Raw genomic sequence first — 10,548 nt, 5'->3', positions numbered from 1 at the left:
GTGTTAGGACTGACCCAACACGAGAAGTAGTTCTCTCTTTAAACAACATATACACTTTGTCCTTAGACCTGAGATTGTCGCATGTATCCTAGATGTGGATCGACCTACTTAGGGGCTATCAAACGCTACGCCGTAACAGGGTAGTTATAAAGGTAGCTTTCAGGTTTGTCAAGAAGCATGCTATGAGACATGGTCAATCAAGATGGGATTTGCCCCTCTCTGATTGAGAGTGATATCTCTGGGCCCCTCGAGTGATCGGATCCGAAAATGCATGGCCATGCTACGTACGGTTAAGAGTTAACCTACAAAGGGATTCCGAATCACAGGATCGAGAAAGAGCGGTCGGCTTGAAGCTAGACCAAATATCGTGAGGCAAAGGGAATAGCATGTATACTATGTTGTGATGGTTCGTCTGATATGATCTTCGTGTGCGTATAGGAGTTGGCACGTCTTGCTAGAGGCCGCTACTGACTATTGGGCCGAGTAGGAGTACTTGGGCCATGTCTATACGTATCCGAACCCATAGGGTCACACACTTAAGGGGCTGGAAGCCCAATTCGGATCTGATCCGAGTTGGATTAGGTTTAGGAGTACTAATGGGTCTCGGATCCAGAGGCCCATCAGGAACCTCTATAAATAGAGGGGTGGGGGCGCCCTAGGGTTTACACCTTTTTGGCGAAACACACCTGCCGCGCCTCCCACGCCCTCGCCTGTTGCAACTCGCGGATCTAGCAATCCGGCTTGCGATGCTTCCTCCCTGCACGTGTGGATACCTTGGAGGTGTTGCGCCTGTAGCACTTGGACGAGCCATCGACGAGCCGCCGACGAGCCACGACGAGCCGACGACGAGCCGCGGCACCGGAGGCGATCTTGCTGCACGTGGACGAGCTGCTGAGGAGCTGCTGGACGTGATCGACTACGTACAACTACGTGATCGTCTTCACTGCACCGACGCATATCTACATCTTCCGCACCAGTAGTGCGTCGAGTGGTAATCCCGTGATCCTTATACGGCAGCTCTTCCTGGTTATACGCGGTAGAATTTTTGATTTACGCTAGCGTAGCCTACCTCGTATCCCAACAGCGAGGAGATCTCCGGAGATCCTACGAGTGCGACACCGAAGCCGTGGAAATTGCTACGACTACTCAATCTCCTAGTCCCATGCAGCAAGTTTTCACAGCTTCAAAGAAACTCCATCCCACTGAACTAGAGATCCTGGAAAATAAGTCGGGCTCCACAAAGGTGAAACCCGCTAGTGAGCAAGACTTCAAATCAATCGACCTCCAGACCGGTGATCCTTCCAAGATAGCCCTGATCGGAACAGGGTTGGATCCTAAATAGGAATTCGCGCTCATCAGTTTCCTTCGGGCTAACCATGATATCTTCGCTTGGAAGCCGGCTGACATGCCAGGTGTGCCCAAGGAACTGATCAAGCATTCTCTCAACGTTGATCCCAAAGCTACTCCAAAACCGCAACGACTATGCTAGTTCGCTCAGGACAGACAAGAAGCAATCAAAAAAGAGTTAGCCAAGCTACTCGCAGTAGGATTCATCAAGGAAGTATTCCATCCTGACTGGCTCGCCAATCCCGTGCTTGTTCGTAAGAAAAACATCGAATGGAGAATGTGCGTCGACTACACCGACCTCAAAAAACACTGCCCGAAAGATCCTTTTGGGCTACCCAGGATTGATCAAGTGGTTGACTCCACCGCCGGGTGCGCCTTGCTATGCTTCCTCAATTGCTACTCCGGCTATCATCAGATAAGCCTCAAAGAGGAAGATCAAGCCAAAACAGCGTTCATCATGCCCTTTGGAGCTTTCTGCTACAAAATAATGTCCTTCGGACTAAAGAACGTAGGAGCAACTTATCAAAGGGCCATACAGATGTGCTTTGAAAAACAACTTGTTGGCGCTAGAAATCACTGATCGTATTCCCAGCGTCGGACACACGACCCGGGAGAATCTGCTTTGCACCTATTTGGGTGATTGCCCTGTTGCGGTTCGCGCGGCGTGCCAGCCAATCTGACGTGTTGATTGGCAAGGAAATAAACGTATCAGTTCCCAGGGGTTGCGATCGGCTAAGGTTCCGATCTTGAGAAAAGCTTATCAGCGAATCAGCCGATTTGCAGTAATAACGGGATCGGCTATGAGGCAACCGATTACCAGGCAACGTCTGTAAAGAAAACTACTAGAGTAATCTAAACAACGCTACAACAGCAACACTAGGAATAGATCTGAATCAACTATGTGGAAAGCGGTAAATTGAGTAACAAAATATAAGAAAGCCGAAAGTTCTAATTCCAAGCTGGATAACTGGTGATAAAACTAGAACAACAGGTAAAACCTAGAATTATAGTAAATATCGATAACTAGTGAATAAATCTAAACGAAACGACAGCGATGCGCCCGAAGTTAAAGTTTAGAAATTACTCGATAAGCGGAACTTACAAGATCAGCCGGAGGTCAAGTTGATGCAGCCCCGCCAATCCGTACGAACTCGTGAAAAAGGAGAAAAAGTGTTGGCAAAATCGCCTGCTTGAAAGTAAGTATGAAGAAAAAGTAGTTTGTTGTATTGAGTTGATTGTCTTGTTACAGATCCATAAGGGTGGCTATTTATAGCCCCGTACAAACGACTTCTTATCCGACTAGAACTCTATCTCTAAATTTAAACAGAAAAACTTCTTATCCGACTACAACTCTATCCCCAAATCTAAACAGAAAACGAATATTTACAACTACGATTCGTACTATCTTCACGCGCTTCATGGGCTGACCCCCTCTTCATCTTTATAATCCTTTTTAAGCCCATATCGGCCCAACCATTCCAACCTCCTAATCGGTCGATCACCTCCTTAGCAAGGGGGTAACCGATCAGGACCCACACGTCAAGGGCTCAGACTCATCCCGACCCTGGGCACTAAGGTCGGACGAGGCGGAGATCCTCCTTTGTAGGGGTCGGGCGCGTCCGATCCCAAACCCCAGGGGTCGGACGAGGTGGAGATCCTCCCTTGGAGGGTCGGGCGCGTCCAATCCCAAGCCTTAGGGGTCGGGCGAGGTGGAGATCCTCCCTTGGAGGGTCAGGCGCGTCTGATCCCAAGCCTTAGGGGTCGGGCGAGGCGGAAATCCAAGGATCAATCGGCCGATCCTCGACTGTAGCATCAAATGGCCGATCCTTGACTGTAGCAGCAATCGGCCGATTTCCAATCGTCGCCCTTGTATCTCGCCGCATCTTCCGATCTTTTCTTCTCCTAACGCCGATTTTACATGTGTCAAAATCTGGTGTCAACACAACTTCATCGCAATGTCGAAGCTTATGTCGACGACATCGTCGTCAAAACAAGGAACCGGGAGGAACTCATTGCTGACTTGGAGGAAACTTTCTCCAGTCTCCGTGCTTTCCGATGGAAACTCAATCCTACCAAGTGTGTCTTTGGAGTACCTTCCGGCAAACTACTCGGGTTCATCATTAGCCATCGCGGCATTGAGGCCAACCTAGAAAAGATATCTGCCATCACAAATATGCAGGCACCAGCCAGCATTAAGGATGTGCAGAAACTCATGGGCTGCATGGCCGCTCTCAACCGGTTCATCTCGAGACTTGGAGAATGGGGACTACCCTTCTTCAAGCTTCTCAAATGCCAGGACAAGTTCAAATGGATGGAAGAGGCAGAGAGGGCGTTTACACAACTCAAAGACTTTCTGTCAAAGCCTCCTGTACTCACCGCTCCCTCGCCGAACGAAGACTTGCTCCTATACATCTCCGCTACTACTCATGTCGTTAGCACGGCAATAGTAGTCGAACAGTCTGAACCGGGCCACGCTTACAAGGTCCAACGACCTGTCTACTTCGTCAGCAAAGTACTCTCGGACTCCAAAACTCGGTATCCACCAATACAAAAACTCCAATATGCTATTCTACTCACCTCCCGGAAGCTGCGCCATTACTTCCAAGAGCACAACATCACAGTCATCTCCGATTTCCCGCTCGGCGAAATTCTCCATAACAGAGATGCCATGGGTAGAATCTTCAAATGGGCAGTTGAACTCGGAGCTCTCACTTTGAGCTTCAAGCCAAGGACAGCCATCAAGTCTCAGGCTTTGGTCGACTTCATAGCCGAGTGGACCGAAAATCAAGTTCCAACTCCAGTCGAACGACCAGAACATTGGGTAATGTACTTCAACGGATCCCTCAAACTTAAAGGAGCCAGCGCAGGTGTCTTACTCATCTCCCCCAAGGGAGACCAACTCAAGTACATGCTGCAGATATTCTGGGAAGCATCTAATAACGAAGCTGAGTACGAAGCACTGCTACACGGCCTTCGCCTCGCAATCTCCCTTGGCATCAAACGACTACTGGTGTACGGTGACTCCCTAGTCGTCATAAACCAAGTCAATGACGAGTGGGACCGAAACAAGGACAACATGGACGCTTATTGCAAAGAAGTCCGTAAACTGGAAAACAAATTCTTCAGCTTGGAGTTTCATCACATCGTCCGCGACAACAACGTTGCTGCCGACGTTTTATCCAAAATGGGCTCAACTCGTGTAGATGTTCCAGCAGGAATTTTCATACACAAACTACACAAGTCGTCCATACCTGAATAGGTCACACCACCAGTAATCCCGACTACTGACGTCTCCCGAGAAATCATGATGATAGAGGTCGACTGGAGGACACCCTTCCTCGACTACATCAAAGATCACCAGCTCCCATCTGACAGGAATAAAGCTGAGCAAATCTCCCGACGCGTAAAGAATTACGTTCTAGTCGGAGACAAGCTCTACAGGAAAGGTGCATCATCTAGAGTACTCATGAAGTGCATCACCAGAGAAGATGGCCAAGAAATCCTAGAGGAGATTCACAGAGGAATCTGCGGCAACCATGCATCTTCAAGGACACTAGTTGGCAAGGCTTTCAGAGCGGGCTTCTACTGGCCAATGGCTTTGGCCGACGCCAAACAACTGGTTCAGAAATGCAAAGGTTGTCAATTCTTCACAAAACAGCCACACGTGCCGGCCTACAAGCTAGTCACAATACCTCCAACATGGCCATTTGTTTGCTGGGGGCTCGACATGATTGGCCCGTTACCAACTGCGCCAGGAGGATTCAACAGAGTACTCGTGGCAATTGACAAGTTCACCAAATGGATTGAGGTCAAACCGGTCACTTGCCCTAAAGCAGACTGAGTCCTCGACTTCTTGGATGAAATCGTACACCGCTATGGTTTTCCCAACAGGATTATCACAGATCTCGGGTCAAACTTCAATAATCACGACTTTTGGGAATATTGCGAGAACAGCGGCATCGACGTCCACTATGTCTCGGTTTTCATCCGCGAGCCAACGGACAAGTCGAGCGAGCTAATGGCATGATACTCGATGCTCTGAAGAAACGACTACATGACGTCGGCATAGATGGGAGCCTACGTACCCAACCATGCAAGACTACGGGACTATCACCCTATTTTCTGGTATATGGTTCGGAAGCCATATTACCCGCCGATATAATGTGGCAATCACCATTGGTTGAGCACTACGACGAAGAACTTGCAATAGAAACGCGGTGAACGGATATAGACAGTTTGGAAGAAACAAGATGCGCAGCACTAGTGCAATCTGCCAGATACCTTGACGGTTTAAGGTGTTATCATGACCGCAACGTCAAGGAAAGATCTTTCAACTCGGGCGATATGGTTCTTAAATGTATTCAAGACACGTCTGGATTACATAAACTCAATTCACCATGGGAAGGTCCTTACATCGTATCAAAGGTTACATGACCTGGATCTTACAGACTCCAAGAGCTTTCAGGAGAACAGGTGCCAAACTCCTGGAATATAGAACACCTCTGTCGCTATTACCCATAGCAGCACTCGAGTACTCACTTCAAGGCAATTACTCGGGATGACTACCCGATTACCGACTTCAAGAGGTGTTCGCTTCAACGAGCTATCAATACAACAAGGATCCTTGCCCTAATACAAAATCTTCATATCAATCTTTACTGAAACAAGAGTACATCAAGTTACATACGAGTACAAGGACTTGGCTTACACGAAGACTACAAGCAACTGCCTACTGGCGGGCTGCATTTAAGCCTCAGGCTTTTACTATATCACAAGGCCACTCAGGTCTGTCGACCGCAGGAAGGGCCAACACGCAAGGAAGCTACGCAAAACGCAGCCATGCCCAGGTATCCTACCCAAGGCACTGCCAGGTACTCCATCACCGCCATCGCCTGGACAGCGGCAACGCCAAATCCGGCAAGACGCGCCTAGAGGGAACCAAGGCTGCTCTTTTGCTAGCCTTGCGAAGCCCATCTACTCTACGGCCGCACCTCCACCTCTTTCAGAGCGGGATGAAGACCGCGGCACTCATCACCCATCACTCGCGAGTTCCAGCGCGTACTCCATTGGATCAGGAGCTGCAAGATGAGGCGTGCGATGAAACCTCCTACAAGGATTCTTCTAGCATCGCGGCTATCCCTACGAGCGCAGGAGTCTGTGGAGCGAAGGTGGCCTCAATCTACGAGGAATCTTCTTGCACTGGTGGACTCTTTGATTGTTCTCTACACTCAAATAGAAGCAACCGCAGGCAATCTATCGCTACTCAGAAGCTTGAGTTGGTTCACCCACCAGATGGCCCTATTTATAGCTGAAAGCCACAACTACCACCGGCCCAAGAGTTACTGTGCACCCGTGATCAATGAGTCTGACAACTCCTGACTCTGCCCATGTGACTGCACTCATGCTGCAACGGACAAAGGAGCACAGTACACCCATGCATCCGCAAAGGACAAAGGAGCACAGTACACCCGTACATTCGTAAAGGATAGATGAGTATAGTACACCCGTGTCCCCCAAAAAGATGAGTACTCAAACAGCATTACGACTACTCGACACTCAGGACTACAAGCCAAGCACAGCGTACATGTCGGGGGCTTCGACTACTCCGAACTCTCGATCGGGCGAGGCGCAGCCTCACTCAGGGTCGGGCGAGGCGGAGCAACCCTTCCAAAGGGTCGGGCTCCGCCGACCCCAGGACTCAGGGTCGGGCGAAGCGGAGCCTCACTCGGGGTCGGACGACGCGGAGTCTCGCTCAGGGGTCCGGCTCTCCTGACCCCAGGACTCGGGGTCGGGCGAGGCGGAATTTTTACCCTCGACAAGGTCAGATTTAGCCGACCCCAAAACTCAGGATCGAGCGAGACGAATCCCCTCCCCAGAGGGTTGGGCCTGGTAGAGGTGCAATACTTCGGGATTCGACAAAATGGAGTAAAAACTACTCTTTGCAAGACAACGACAACAAATCCAAAGGCTTGGCATTTCAAAATATCAATGCACTCGGATACAAGATTACACAAGTAGCTTAAAACTCTTCTAAGGAGACAAACTTCAACATCTTGGATGCAATAGGCTCCGCCTCCTCGAGGTACTGCGCATAGGCCTCCTCTGTGCAGTTGCGAGCCACGCCATCACCTGCTGCCGCCAAGTCTGCCCTCGGGTAGTAGGACTTCACAACCGCAAGCACCTATTTGCAAACAGTCTTGCAAAGTCCCGCCACTTTACTCGGGGCAGCTCTTAGTTGCTCTACTAGCGATTGCGGTCCTGCGCCTTCCTCCACGGGGGCTATGGCATTCACCAAGTCTTCGGCTGCTCCAGACAGCTCTCGGAGTTCGCCCCGAAGCGTTCCCATGGTCTGGGCATGATCTCTGCATGCCACCATGGCCATGGCAAGCATCACACCATTCTGCAAATTTCGGTCCCGCTGATGCTCGCAAGCGGCCTGAGCTTCCGTGAGCGCGGACCAAAGATGTTCGGCTTCATCTGCCACTCGGTCATGAGCGTTCCTCCAATCAATAACTTGGCTCCATGCAGCCGCCTCCTGCTTCTTGAGCTCTACAAAGCAAAAGAACTCAGGCCACAGCCAACTACAGTTGGACACACCCAAAGTAGTCGCATTGCTTACCTTGATACTTCTTGTTCAAGGATTTGTAGTGGCTCTCCAGTTTTTCCTACAGAACCGCGTGATCCGCGCATTCCATGGCAAAGGACTTCGCCCTGACTTCATGCACCCGAAGAGCTTCTGTCAGTCAGGCACATTCTTGCTCCAACTGGCGGCTTCTTTCCTGAAAAATCCAAGTATGGTGTAATCAGTTTAGAAGCCTCACGACTACTCGGGTCATGCTATAACATCAACAATATCTACCTGGAAGCCCCGGAAAACGTTGATGGCCCTTTGGAACTCCAAGTCAGAAGGAAGGCTAAGTACTGGTTTTTGGGTACTCTCCACAAGATGAGGAATCGTACCCAGAGCAGCACCTACAACATTTACCATGTCAGCTATCGACTACGACTACAATAAACAGATTACAGGCACTTACCGGGAGCAGTCGTTTGTTTGGATTTTTCAACAACAGCCAACGCTCCGCCAGAAGATGATGGTAGGCCGGCACTCCCCGAGCCTGATGCAGCAGTAGGAACCTCCACTGAGCGAATCACGTCTTGAAGCATAGACATAGTAGCTCCAAGACGGCCGGCGTCAACCTCGGGTATCTCTTCAACAATAAAGTCCTCCAAAGGAACAGATGTTGTAGTCAAGGGATCCAGCACTATCCCTATAGGGATAGTCTCCTCTGCATCTCTGCACCAAAAGAGTGTCACTACATGATTTTGAGACAATCCAACGACATCCAACAAGACAAGAAGGCTCACCGGGTTGAACATGGCGGCAGTCACACAAGCTTCTTCTCGGCGACAGGCGGCCGAGTACTAGGAGCGCGGGAACAGCTGCCGGCACCATCTTCTCACCAAGACCTACAAAACCGAAGTCAAGACTACAGTACTACTCATATGAATACAATCGGAAGGGACAGCACTTACCACTGGTAATCACATTGGACAGCAAGGTACTAGTAGCAAATACTAGTGACACCTCCTTCGTCATACCCGCTACTCCAGCAGGCAGCCCCAGGACCGCCTGGTCAGCAATGGGCGGCATGGTAGCCGACGGAGTTGGCGCGGTTAACCCGGGGGCTACCACAGTTTCTGTTGATGGCACCCTCTCTGGCACCGTGTCAACAGCCGCATCACCGACTTCAAGGTCGGACACGGCCATTTCTTCAGAAATAGCCTCATCTACAGCCTTCGCGAACCAAGACAAGATTCACCACATCAATAACGAATTTCAAGTTCGTCAGTAATACACAAGTTACCGACTGCATACCTTGGTACCCCGAGACTTCTCAGGGGTTGAAGTAGACTTAGTCGCAGACATCGTGCGGACTACTCTACGTCTCTTGACAGGAGGAGAAGGCTCATCCTCCGACTCCTCGACAACGGCTTCCGACTCTTCTTCCGACTGCGCCAAGTAGCCGGCAAGAACTCGGGACTTCAAACAACAAATCGGTATCAGCAACAAGAATCACAAGTCAAAGAAGAAGTCAGGAGGAAAATACTTACCACTTCTGGCTCGTACCAGGCGTCATACTGACGAAGGGCTGCAGGGATTACTAGTACTCCCTGATAGTTCCTAAAAAACTTGGCCAGCAGCGCCTCTACATCATCATCAGATATGTCCTCATCAGACATACGCGATGGATCCTTCAGACCTCCGTACTCACTTCCCGAGTGAGCATGTTTTTGAAGTGGCTGGACCCTTCTCTTCAGGAAGCTGGCCGCCACGTTGATCCCAGTCAAACCGAGCACTTTCAACTCGGTAATCTGCTGCATCAGGTGATCGAGCTCTGGGGTGTCCTCGGGCTTGCTTACCCAGTTTTCCGCATGCTTGGGCGCGTGACCAATCACCACGGGCAAGCGAGGATCATGGTTCCCGATGTAGAACCACCTTTTCTTCCAATCCCCATGGGAGTCGGTCAGATTATACTCAATATACGCATTCGAGTTCCTGAGTTGGAACCATTGGAGCTGGGCACTCGGCTGACGCTTGCAACGGAATAGCTTCCTAAACAACTCGAGACTTGGAGGTACTCCCAGATAAACTTCACACAGATGTACAAATATAGACATGTGCAGTACACCATTGGGATTCAAGTGGACGAGCTGAAGATTGTAGTACTCGAGAATACCTCTGAAGAAGTCAGAGGTGGGCACCGCCAGTCCCCTTTCCAGAAAATGAGCAAGCATCACCATCTCGACAGGATGTTCCTCAAACTGCCACGCATTGGGAAATGTGGGGCGCCACTCAAGGATCTCCTTCGGCTGAAGGAGCTTGGCATCAACTAGTGCTTGAACAGCTTCTTCCTTCATCACCGAGTGTTGCCAAGTCACCCCAGGTGGTGGCGGCGCAGTTTGGTCCGTCCGCCCCACTTTCGGCGCCGGCAGCACCAACTCTTTCCCCTTCTTGGATTTGACCTTGCCCATCGTCGGAGCCTTGCCTTGGATCTTCTCGGGTTTCTTGCCCATCTTCTTGGTGTGCATTCGATGGACTCAACCTCAAGATAAGAGGGGGCTCACACTCGGATCTTTGTCCAAAAAGCGGGGCTATGGCGGCGGCGGCGGTTTTCATGGAGGCAAAATGTGGAGAGGAGG

Source organism: Setaria italica, chromosome V (assembly GCF_000263155.2).
Source record: "Setaria italica strain Yugu1 chromosome V, Setaria_italica_v2.0, whole genome shotgun sequence".
Lineage (NCBI taxonomy): Eukaryota > Viridiplantae > Streptophyta > Magnoliopsida > Poales > Poaceae > Setaria > Setaria italica.
The sequence above is the reverse complement of the archived record's forward strand: the minus strand, read 5'-3'. Positions refer to the sequence as shown.